Here is a 10,562-nt window from a genome sequence, read left to right as displayed (position 1 = left end):
AACTCAAAGAGATCCGCCTGCCTCTGCCTCCCAAGTGCTGGGATTAAAGGTGTGCGCCACTATGTCCCAGCTTCTAAGGCTTACTTTTAATAAGCAGGCTGGGAGCTGGGATCCCAGTACTGAGCAGCTCTGTGTGTTCCCTGTCCTCCCTCATTGACTGTCTGCATTAGTTTTCCTGCTCTAATAAAATCCCAATGAGCTATGTGGCCAAATCTTGGAGCCACTTATCCTGCTAGCCTTCTGAAGGCCAGAGAAAGTCTGAAATCAGTATGTATGCACAGTGTCACACTCTCCTTGAAGATTTACTCACAATTCATTTTTCCCCCAAGTTCCATTTCAGAAAATCTCTGGCTGAATCTAAATTTTAATGTTTTCTAGGAAACTTTAATACAGACTAGAATAAGAAATGTCCTGAGTTCTTGGAAATTGAATTTGATAAGATTGTGTGATTATCCCAGAATGAAGGACCCCAGTACTTCTGGCTTTCAACGCTGTGCCAGGCAAGGTTCTTTTGTAAATATGTGTTGGGGATAGTGAAGACAAACACTGGGACACTTGATTCACTCATCCATTTAAAACAAACAACCAAGTGTAGTACAGATGAGCAAAACCCTTTGAAACACTATTTATAGCCTTTATATCATGAAAATAAATATAATTTCACATATACTCTCTTTCATAAAAGACTAAAATAAGCTTCTGTGTAGGACATAGGCCATTTTACAGGATGGGATGAGATGTAGGCCTTACAACCACCAACCCACAGACTGGATGTGGTGTGACCTTCCGTATCAGGAGCTTTACTCAAGTCAGAGGCAGTCTGGATGGGGGCCTTTCCTCCTCTTCTTCCCAGAATATTCTTTGGCTTGTGGCAGTGAGACTCCAGTCTGTGCTTCTCCCCTCATGTGGCTTCTTCCCTCTGGTTCAGTGTTTCCCTCTCTACAAACATGCTCCTCTTCTAAGTCCTCCAGTTATACTGGAGTGAAGCTGTCTTAAATGACCTCATCCCTACTTGCTGGAATAGTCAAAGTCCCTCATATTTAATGAGTTAGCATTCACAAGCATTGGGGATTAGAACTTCATTATATCTTTTGGAGAGGGGATTTAGTTCAACCCAGAACTAAGGGACCAGGAAAGTACCACATTCTCTAAACTTATAAGCATCTTCTTGACTCAGTGGAGCTTTCCTTCTGCCAGAGGATCAGGTGGTGACCCTCAGTATTAGCCACATTTTTGTTTTTTGTTTTGTTTTTTTTTTTTTTGAGATAAGGTCTTCCCTTGAGGTGTGTTTAATAGACTAGGTTACCTGTCCAGGAAACACCCACAAACCATTTGTCTCATTTTCTGGCTGTTGGATCATAAATGCAGGCCACCATACCTGTTTCCCCTTCGCACTGCTTCATGACTGTACATCAAGTCCTTTACCAACTGAGCTGCATCCTCAGCCCCGCCCAAGGGTTTTAAATGTTTAGTCATTCCCTTAATGCTGGCTCACCTGAGGTCTGGCTATCTAGCATCCTTCCTTAGCTTTCAGCTCACATCTGAGGAAGTAACTTGCTTTCCCTGAAGAAAATGACCCCCTGGCCTCTTAGGATTGACCTCAGTCTGCTCCAGGAAGTCCCCCTGCAAGACCTGTCAAGTCCAGTTCTGATTTGATTTAATCCTTCCTTCCTTCCTTCCTTCCTTCCTTCCTTCCTTCCTTCCTTCCTTCCTTCCTTCCTTTCTTCCTTCCCTCCCTCCTTCCCCCTTCCTGCCTTCCTTTCCTTCCTTCTTTTTCTTTTTTCTTCCTTCTTTCTGTACTTTTTCCCTCCCTCCTTCCTCCCTCCCTCCCTCTCTCTCCCACCTCCTCCCTCTCTCCTTCTCTTCCTCCCTCCTCTTTTTCTTTTCTTTCTCTCTCTCTCTCTTTTCTTATTCATGTGTAGTCCAGTCTGGCCTTGAACTCATGATCATCCTGCCTCCTCTTTCAGCAAATCCTACCAGCATGCACCATCACAACTGGCTCTTTCTTTTCAAAAGAAAAGATAATCATATAGTTTTCTTTTTAAGATAGCACTAATCAGAAGATAATTTCTTTCCTATGGGGGGTGTTACCTTAGCAACTAAGCAACTAATTAACGTTTTTCATCCTTCTTTGTCAATATTCAATTAACATTCAATGATTTCTTTTTGTTGCACTCTATGTTTTTATCTCCTGCCAAACTGAAGTGCAGCAGGGATCACAGAGCAGCCAAAGGTGCAGAAATAGGATCCAGGATATTTCTGAGAGACCTGCAGCCTCTCCTCCATTTCCCTCCTCTTCTAACCCTAGGAATTTTAAGACCCTGAATGCAACTTGGATGTAGTCCTGGGGAAGCAGGGGCATAAGACTGGTCTCTGGGTGTGAGATTCAGTTTCTTGTGCTTACTAGAATGGGAATGAAGAAGCAGAAACTGATTTAAGGAATCAGTTCTTCATTTTGAGTGTGAAAGTTTATATTATAGCTGTCAAAACAATAAAGGGCAGCAACACTACAAAGACTCAGTTCAGAAACTGTCTTTAGGGTGAAGTATGGAAGCAGAAACAGTCTCTGTGAAAGAATGAAAAAGTTAAGTGAATGATCCCTTCCCCTCTTCCCACAGCTGCAATGTTGGAATCCTCATACTGGTTTAGAAACATGGATATTTTCCTTATCTTCTTCAAGTGCAGAATCAGGTTTGTAGGTGGAAATTCTTAATGTAGCCTCTCCGTTTTCCTCTTCTTTAGCCCCATTGCCACCTGCCTGGGACACTCTTTCCTCTCACGCCTGGCCTCTCCTTTCTTATTTGTATGACTTTTATGGGCATGCATGGAGGTAATAACAAGCACATTTATTCTGTTCTTCCACATCAATCACTTAGGAAAAATGGGTGCATTTCTCCACAAACCCACAAAATAACCTTAATGATCCTTGATTGGTACTTTCTTCTCTCTCAAACTGGGAATTTGGTATCTCCATAAGAATAAATACTCCATGAGCTAAATGTGACTGTCCCCATTTTGCAAAGCACGTGAGACTAATGAAACAAATGTATCTTGGCTAAGGTCACACATTGAGTTACCATCGATTTCAGATTTGGATCTAGGTCAGGTTAATGCCAAAGATGTTTATTCAATTAATATTTTGCCTGCATAAGTAGTGAAGAGAAATAACTTTGTGCATATGTTTTCAGATGTTTTTATCTAGGAACACTCTGACCTTGATATGTTGTTATCAAATAAAGTTGATTTTTCCAGAAGTGTGAATCAAGTTTGCATACATGGGACTGATCCTGAATAAAATGTTGAACGGTGAGAGTTATCTGCTGTACCTGTTGTGCTTGTGAGTAGCTAACGCTACAGTAGGGCTGCTGGATTTACCAAAGTAATGAAGGGATAACTTAGATTTAAGTTTCAAATAAACAATGAATGGTTTTTAATGCAGTATTTTGATACATATACTGATGGTGAAAACAGTTTCACTTTGTTTGAAAGCCCTCTGGCAAGCCGTATGGGACCTATGTTCTGACCCAGTTCTGTACATGCTTGTCCTCTTTGCGACCTTGTCTCATGTGTGTGCACCCAGCTGCTAGACAGTGTGTGCTCTTGGACTGCCTTGGATGACAGTCATGTGGTAATCTGCCTCCCACTCAGTCTCATCATCAGGCTTTCTTTCCCTCCCTGGCATCACACACAAAAAAAGGTGTGATCCTTTCACGCCAAGTGACTGGTTACAGATGGTTCTGAGATATAAGGAACCTATTGGGAAGAACATTTGAGACATTTTACATGGGAGGAAGCTTGATACCTCATAGATTGGCTCTGTTAGAGTTTCCCAGCAGGACAATGAGGGTGGGTAGGGTGTGGGTGTGGGGGGCAGAAGTTACACATTCTTTACTCTTCTAACTACTATGCAGGCTCAGAGCTCCCTTTCTGCTCCACTTGGGACCCTTCTTTTTCCTGACAGTGATGGTGATGATGGCCATGTCTGAATTCTCTGTTTGTATGACTTGAATATTGATTTCCTTTAGCCATTACAGAGGATATTAGGGTAATTTCACCATTACTAAGGTTGATCCAGTAGCTTTCCATGCTGCTGACTCTGATTTTGTTCTCTCTTTCATAATACCCCAACAATTGGATCCAGTTTAAATGTTACAGTAGTTCGAAAAGATAATCTGGGAAGTCCATACTTGTGCTTCAGAATTTGCTCTTTATCTCTTTTGGTTCTTTCATTCCCACAAGAAGTAGGTCCCACAGTCCAGGGGGCTCCTATCTGATCCCTCCTGATCTGGTACATAGTCATCCAAGGACTGACTATGTTTCCTTTTTCTATTCCTGGCATACTGTAGAACATAACTTCATTTTATTATTTTTGAAAGATTTTCTTGAATGGAGAAAGAAGCAAGAATGAGATAAAACATTCACTCAGAATTGTTTGTTGTTTGTTTTTGAGACAGGTGGGCCTTTAACTTGATTTGTACTGAGGATAACCTTGAACTCCTGATCTTACTGCTCTGACCTCCAGAATGCTGAGATTGCAGATTCACACCAATATACTTGCCCTCAAGCAGTGCTGAGGTTGAACCCAGAACTCTACCGTGAGCCGATGGTTCTATTGGATATAAAGTTGGGGTGCTGTATTCTTCTGTGAAGGTAGAAGTGTGACCATCATAACTAACTGTGAACTATCTATCATGTCAAGCAGGTTGCCTATTACTGCATAGCTCATGCTTTCTCCCAACAAGACCGTGAGGCAGGCAGCACAATCCTAGTGCCAACAGAGGTCTCCAGGAGGTTAAGGAATGTCCCCAAAATCACACAGAAAGTGGAAGATTAAATATGGAACTCAAGACAGTCCAACTTAGAAGTCAATGGTATTTTTAAGAATTAGTGTTTACTTGAGTTTATGGAAATATTGGGGTTCAGTCCATGAGTCAAATCCTGCCAGCAGTCTGTTTTTGCCAATAAAATTTTATTGGAACACACATACACATGTGCACACACACACAAAAGGAAATTAGTCTTTATGACAAACTATGCAGCAGAATGTTTGGGAAACCCTGATTATTTCCTTCCCCTATAATTTCACAGGGCATATTAGTGTATTAAGTGTGGAAAACTGCTGAGAAAGAAACTATTTGGTTTATTTAGCCTAGAGTTTGCATAGAAAATTCTTTTGACTGCAGACTATATTCTTTACTTTTCCAGCCTTATCCATTGACATTCTTTGGAGTAAAATAGTTTTGATCATTCTATATAAATAGAAAAGTCTCTTGCTGGCTTGGGCATATAGCTAAATGGTAGAATATTTGCTAGCATGTGCAATGTCCTGCGTTGAAAGTTCAGCTGAGGATAGTGGTGCATACATTTGATCCCAGCACTTGGGCAGAGGTAGAAGAAATGATAATCTGAAGTCAGCATGGACTATATAGTGAGTCTGTGCCTTCTTTTTTTCAAGACAGAGGTTCCTTGTTCCAGGACATCCCTGACTGCCCTGGAACTCACTCTGTAGACCAAACTGGCCTTGAACTCAATAGAGATTCATCTGACTCTGCTTCCTGACTTCAGGGATTAAAAGCATATGAACGTGTGTCTTAAAAAAGGGAGGACAGAAACAGAGATGTGAAAGGTATGGTGGGGAATACAACAAAGGAAATAATAGATGCTATATGTTGCTCAAGGAATGACTTAGGAAGGCATTTATAATGTATAACAAACAAACCCAACAGGGAAAATGCAGTGTTTGAAATGTCTGGAAGGCTATCAATCAAAGACATGGGGAGCAGACAGTTTTGGGTAATACATAAGGAGAACTTCCTAGCAAGCAGAAGGGACAGGGCACCTGGAAGCCACTGTGCCTGGATTGACTGACCATAGGCTCTATTTGAAAGGCAACTCTCAGAGGGCTATGCTGTTCAATTGGAAGACCTCTAATGGTTTTACCAAGCAAGATTTTATTTTTATTTAAACTGGTTAAATCTCAACCAAAAAATGAGTTTAATGATAAATGATTATAGCACGAGTTTTTAATTATACATAAGATAGCCAATTTTATAACAAACAGTGAATTACATATACTTTTCTTCTTAGCTATATGCTGTAGTGGCTATAGTACATGCTATACGGTAGTGTGTTCTAAATTGGGCATTTATCTTCCTTAATATTTGTGGCCTGATTAGTGTATCGGGTTTTGTTGTTCTTGTTCTTGTTTTTGTTTGTTTGTTTGTTTGTTTTTGTCTTTTTGACACAAGGTAGAGTCATTTAGGAAGCGGAACCTCAATTGAGAGAGTTCCTCCTTTATATTGACCATAGGCAAGTCTGTGAAGAATTTTCTTATTTAATTATTGATGAGAGAGGGCCCAACCAACTGTGGGTGGGGCTACCCCTGGGCTGGTGTCCTGGTTTATATAAGCCTGCTTGGTAAGCCATGGGTGGGGAGCCAGTCGGTCGGCCTGTGTTTTTTTTTTTTTTTTTTTTTTTTTTTTTTTTTTTTTTTAAAATCACAGTTGTAGTGAGCAAATTAAGACAATGTTTCACTTTACAGAGGACTGGTGACTGACTTCATCCTGACTTTGCAAATGGTCTCTGGGGAGATGTAGAACTGGGAAAATTTTCTATATTTACCAAGGTTAAGATTCATGCTTACTTCAAATAGATCTGAGTAAGATAAGATTTTAAATATCTTAGTTATATTAAACAAATGAACATTAAATGTATCTATGTATGCTGCCCAAACTCTGAGAGATGAAATGATTAAATCTCTCCTTCTGCTTTGGGATTACAGGTGTTTGCCACCATGCCTATGGGTTTATGTATGCTAGGAAAATACCCTACCAGTTGATCTATAGTCCCAGCCTTTAATTCTATAGATTATTGTTGCTGAAGCAGCACACGTTTGTTTAGGAGACAGTCCTGTTAAGGAGAACCTACATTCCAGACTCCCAGGGATACTTAGCCCTGGAGGACTTCTGATGTTGGTTACCTATTTACACCTAGTAAAAATGTTTTTGTTTGTTTGTTTGTTTTATTTGTCCTGCTTTGTGCTAAGCATTGATACCAAAAGTATGCTTGCTCTGTTGTAGGTTATACAGCACAGGATACTGGATGCCACTGCTCCGGAAACTTACCATGTTGCTTATGGATCTTTGTGGTTGACTCCTCCTTTATTCAGTGTGCTGTTAGTACCTACTCATTCTTAAACAGCAAGTTGCCTTGCTAAATACTTCCTCTGAAATCCTCAGGGCTTTGAGTTTCCTGACTCGGGTATATGGTCTACTCTGCATCTATCCCAGCTAACACCATTTGCCCTGCAAGAAATACAATCCACTCCACTGAGCCACTTACTCTCCTGGCTTTGCCTTTCAGTCTGAATCTATCTACATATCTACACAAATATCAGCAGAACTCTCTTCTCTCGTTAAAGGGGTTTCCCAAGCAGAATAGCAGACTCCTCCCAGGAGTAAGTCATATACCACTGCTAGTAATGGGAATGGCCTCAAGAAGGTTTTAAGTGAGTTTGGATTCATCCTACATTATACATGTATCTTGAACCTATATGTGCTTAATATAAAATCAATATATACTTATGTATATGGTCTCACTGCACCTTAAATTGAAAAAATATGCAATTTTTGATGAATTAAGAAACAGTACTATTATTTGAATACCGAGGTTCATGGGGAAGACTATTTCAAAACCATCACATTAGTCTCACTGTTGTGTTGTGTTGCCTAGTTTCAGTCTTATACAGACCATTCCCCGTGACACTTCAGGCCAAAACACTAAGTTACTTCATGGTTTCTTAAGAGGTTGATATTATATAGTTACAATATACTGTGACTGGACTGGAGAGGCAACTTAATCAAATAAAGTGCTTGCCTCAGATGGACAAGGACCTGAGTTCAGATTCCAAGGACCCAACCTAAAGAGCTGGGCATGGTGCTGTGTGCCTGTGACCTAAATAATGGCAAGACGAAAGGCAGAAACTGATGGATCTGTGGGAGCTCCAGGATCGCTGGTCCAGGCTATTTGGCAAAGTTCCAGGCCAATGAGAAACTGTCTCAAACATACGCTGAAGGCACCTGAAGACTACACCCCAATTTGTCTCTGTCTTCCACATATGTGCCTTGTACACAGACAAACACACACACACACATGAGAGAGAGAGAGAGAGAGAGAGAGAGAGAGAGAGAAATAAAAAAGCAAAATTCATCTGTATTCGTTGTCTTGAATCTCTTCTAGAAGTTCAATTTGATTACTTTGTTCAGTTTCTCTTCAGCTGGAGTATGAAGTATTTGAGACTGGAAGCTAGGTACATTGGTTGAATTCTTTTTGTGTGTTTCTCAGTCATTCATTAAAAGTATCTGTGATATTTGTATTATTTTTATTCCAAAGTCAGTCAGATATTACCTGAATATCAGCTAGATGCCAGAGATTAAGTAAGATTGAATCCTATTCCTCAGCAACTTATATTCATTAGAATATTGAATTACCTCGGTAGACATAAGACCAGCTGCCTCACTTATAAATGAAGACACTGAGGCTTCAAGAGTTGACTGCTCAGTCTACTAGCTGGTCAGGCCTCAGGCAGGCCTGAATTTCCCTTAACCCTACGGTTCATGTTCTTATAGTGCAAGGTTAAAATTGTGCAGAATTGTACTTGTGAGGCTGTGGCAGTATTTGTTTGGAAGAAATATGTTTCTGAGTTTGTACTGGAATAGCCATGTTTAAACAAAAGATTCTCCCACTTAGATTCGGAAATTTTCACCACTCATATTCAAGAAATAAGGGAAAGATCAGAAAGAAAATAGGACACGAAAAGAAAGTAGGAGGAGGATGTGGGGGAAAGGGTCACAGGGTGGTTTGCAACTTTGGTACTTTCAGAGACAAGTACCCCTGTCTCTGAGTGCTTGGTGTGAGGAGAGCCAGGTTCTCTGTAGCATGTTTGAGAGTATTTTGGGAGTTTTTCCCAAAAAAGAGCCTCACCTTGGGAAGTCCAGCATAAGTGAAAAGCTCTAAGTTTTAAATATCTTAATGGCTTTGCAGTTCCCTCACCTCTGAGGGCATCTGGTTAAAAGTGTGTGGGAATAGGGAGGGCACGAAGTACAACATCTGGCTGGAGGGTGAGCAAGGCAGAGATAGTTACTTATGTACAGCTATAGGCACTGGGTAGGATCTGCTAGCTCATTGTAGGAAAGATAGTCTGTCTGCAACTGGGGCTTGAGTCTGTTGGCACCTCAGAGGTGTATCACAGAAAGATTGGCCAAAATGAGCTGGGACCAATATGGGCACTGAGGATTACTGGATGTTCATATCAGTAGCTTGCAAGGTCTCTTGTTGCTACTATGCATCTATTGTGGGAGCACAGTCATGGATCCTACATAAGTCTACAAGGAGGCAGTAAAGTGTTCTGGAAAGAGCCTGAAATTCCCTGACTTTCTACTTTTTAATTTTTGAGTAATTGTTTCTATCATTAAAGGTTGCCATAAAAATGTGCTGTCCAAGATCCTGAAGATACGGCTCCCTTTAGATCACACTTGCCCAGAGTATACACTTTTTTCCTTTTCCCTCTTTCTTCCTTCCCCTTTAAAAAGAAATAAATGTCTATATGTGTGTGTAGGTTTATGCATGGCCAGAAGAAGCTGTCAGGTCTCTTGGAGGTAGAGTTGCAGGTAGTTGTGGGGTGATCAGTGTAGGTGCTGGGAACTGAACTCAGGACATGCCACAGTAGCACACTTAACCCCCAACCTATCTCTCCAGCCCTCCTGAGCAAAACAGAAGTCTCCTATTCTCTCACTTCCTCTGTCCTAAACCTCTTCTCTCCTTCCCCTTTTAAACACCCTTCTCTCCCACCTTCTATTTTTTACCTTTTCTTCCCTTTCCTCTTTTCATTCAACATCTATTTCTCTCCCTTTCTATTTCAATATACAGTTATATTATCTTTTATTTTAAACAAATCACACATTATTTTTTTAAGTAGACCCTAACTGATTTGCATACTGACTCATCCTGAAATTCTTTTCATTTAGGGTCACTAAAATGAACTCCTCAGACTGAGTGCTACAACATGGACTGGTGACTAGGGAATGAGGTACAAGTTGTCATAAATTAGAGTAATGTTTAGACCAACTTCAATAGTGAGCATGTTAGGGACTGAGGCTGAATCAACATTATCTACTGCATCAAGAAAGAAGAACCCAAAAGTTTTTAAAAATAAAATTAATAAACAGAATGGTAACTACAACTACTCTTTTGAAAATTCTATAAATGTTTAATTTAAATATTCATTTGCTTAGTTATTTTAAAATTCATAAATCTACACATTGAAAAAGAATTAGGGATAATTTGGAAGACCAATGTAGGAATGTGTGGAGTGGAGCTGCGAATATTATGAGATGTTGAGAGCCTGAGAGTCCTTGATCCTGAAGATCTCCAGAGAAGCCAAGAGTGTTAAGCACCTAGGATCATCCTTTCAAAGGGAGGACACATGACTTACTTATGGTTCCTATTGCTGTGAAGAGATTCCATAATTATGGCAACTCTTTTTTTAGTTTTCTTTCTTTCTT

Source organism: Microtus ochrogaster, chromosome 1 (genome assembly GCF_000317375.1).
Source record: "Microtus ochrogaster isolate Prairie Vole_2 chromosome 1, MicOch1.0, whole genome shotgun sequence".
NCBI classification, from domain to species: domain Eukaryota; kingdom Metazoa; phylum Chordata; class Mammalia; order Rodentia; family Cricetidae; genus Microtus; species Microtus ochrogaster.
This window is presented reverse-complemented; position numbering follows the sequence as displayed.